This window comes from Protopterus annectens, chromosome 11.part0 (genome assembly GCF_019279795.1).
Source record: "Protopterus annectens isolate FY-2018-M chromosome 11.part0, PAN1.0, whole genome shotgun sequence".
Lineage (NCBI taxonomy): Eukaryota > Metazoa > Chordata > Ceratodontiformes > Protopteridae > Protopterus > Protopterus annectens.
The window spans coordinates 568,711,344-568,713,843 of NC_056745.1; the positions used below are offsets into that span (position 1 = coordinate 568,711,344).

Genomic DNA, 2,500 nt, shown 5'->3' on the forward strand with positions numbered 1-2,500 from the left:
TTGTCAGTCCTGATTAGCTGAGTCATTAACAAGTCATGCATCATCTAACAACTCTTCAGTCATTCAAGAAAAGTAAGAATAAAATCAAAGCATTCATCATACTGCTCAACTATATAAATTCAAACATTCTGCTTAAAAAAGTGATTGAATCTGGCAAATTATTTAGATATCCAGAAAAGGCCTACTGGGCTACAACTCATACCACATGTTTCAGCCATAGAACACGGACCGAAACACAAAAGGAGAGGGTGTATCCATATTCATCAAGGATACCTACACCTCCAGGTTAGTGGCGCAGCATGATACCTCTGAGATCATCCATGTGCAACTAACATCAGCTAAATCTGCAATGCAAATTGTGGCCTGCTACAGATCACCCTCCATGACCCAGGACCACCACTCCACCTTTCTGGAGACACTGGAAAACATGAAGGTCCTACCAAACACCCTGATATTGGGCAATTTCAATTACCCTACCATTCATTGGGAAAACTACTTGAGTACAAATTCCCAGGCCCAGCGCTTCCTGGAATGCATTAACTCAAATGCCCTGGATCAGCTGGTAAACTCCCCTACCAGAGGCGAAAACATATTGGACCTGGTCATCGCCAACATGGACGACAGGTGTTCCACACTGGAGGTCAACCCATCACTGGTTAGATCAGACCATAAACTAATCACTCTGGATGTCCACACCCCACCACCACCCCAAACTAAGGAAACCACAGTAAAAAACTTTTCTAAAGCAAACTTCACCTTACTTAATACAGAGGTGGTAAGTTTCACAGCCCCCACGCTAAAGGATAACACTGCCCAAGATGCAGAAACCTTTACAGATGCACTCTATGAGCACTTACAAGGATGCATGGATCATGCCATCCCTAGCAAAACCAAGACTCACTCCTCTAAGAGAAGGAAACCAGTTTGGTGGACCCCTGAAATAAACAGGGTATACAATAGAAGGAGGAAACTAGTTCAGAAAAAAGCAAATTCCAAGAAGAAATGACATCCCTGATCAGTATCAGTAAGAAACTGAGGTCCCTTATGAAATCATCCAAGGCTAATTGCGAAAGAAAAATTGCCAAGGATTCAAAAGATAACCACAAAGCCTTCTTTAGCTATGTTAAGAATCTAAGTGGCAACTCACAGATATGCACTGAATTAGTACAAAATAGCACAAAATATAATGAACCTACTGATATGGCCAACATCCTGGCAGATAGATTCAGTGCAAACTTCACCCCCCTCTCACCTCCAAAAGGGCCCACAACAATACTGGAAAAGTGTAGTTTCCCAAAAATCACAGACACACAGGTGAAAACAGCCCTTTCAAAAGCCAAAGACACAGCATCAATAGGACCAGATGGTGTCCCAGGCTGCGTCTTGCATGAACTACAGAACGAACTAACCCCCCACCTAAACACGCTGTTCAACCTCAACCTCTCCACAGGCTACGTGCCCATAGAATGGTGCACAGCAATGGTTATTCCTCTCCACAAAGGAGGGGCCACAACTGACCCTGGTAACTATCACCCCATAAGCCTGACTAGCCTGGTCTGCAAGGCTATGGAGCACATCATCATGGATCTCATTAAAAAAGACATTGGGAACCTCCAAACACTTGACCCGACCCAGTTCGGCTTTGTTAAGGGCAGATAATGCCTACTAAACCTGGTTGACTTCTTCAAGACAGTCACCAAGGCCATAGATGAGGGAAAGGTGGTTCACACAGCCTACCTTGACCTCACCAAGGCTTTCAACACCATTCCCCACTCGGGTATTACAGAAAAACTCACCAGCCTGAACATAAACCCCTATGTCACGAGATGGGTTGCCAACTGGCTTACAGACAGAACTCACACGGTAAGAATAGTGGGCTCCAGGTCCGACTCTAAACAAGTCAGAAGTGGTGTTCCTCAAGGTTCAGTCCTGGGACCCCTACTGTTTGGCATATACTTCTCAGAAGTACAGGCAAACACAGGAGGACTATGGCTAACCAAGTTCGCCGATGACTGCAAACTGGGAGCCATAATTAACTCTCCAGCTGACATGGTCATCCTCCAAAAGGGCCTTACTGAGACGGACACCTGGTATCAAAGTCATGGCCTCAAGCTAAATGTCAAAAAATGCATAGTCATCCCATTTAGGAAAAACAAAACACCCACGAATTACCACGTAGGTGGCAGCCCCCTTAATACAGAAGAGGTAATAAGAGATCTGGGGACCCAGGTAGATAGTAATCTCTCCTTTGACAATCATATTGCCAAAGTAGTTAGGAAATCCTTCTATGTGGCCCATCTAATTACTAAAGGGTTCACATCTAGAAATAAAGAGATTATAGTGCCCCTCTACTCGTCACTCATTAGACCCATCATAGAGTACAATGCCACATTTGGGATGTACCTCACAAGACACTTCCAACAGCTGGAAAGACCACAAAAGTACCTCACCAAGAGGATTACTGTTCTCAAACATATGTCCTATGCAGCCCGACTGAAAA

At 44.4% G+C, this 2,500-nt stretch overlaps 1 protein-coding gene across 1 annotated transcript in view; it reads left to right on the forward strand.

Moving 5' to 3' along the window:
• The window catches only part of OTOGL (otogelin like), a 3,472,886-nt gene that overhangs the window by 1,507,484 nt on the left and 1,962,902 nt on the right, over window positions 1-2,500 (forward strand). The window lies entirely within an intron of this gene.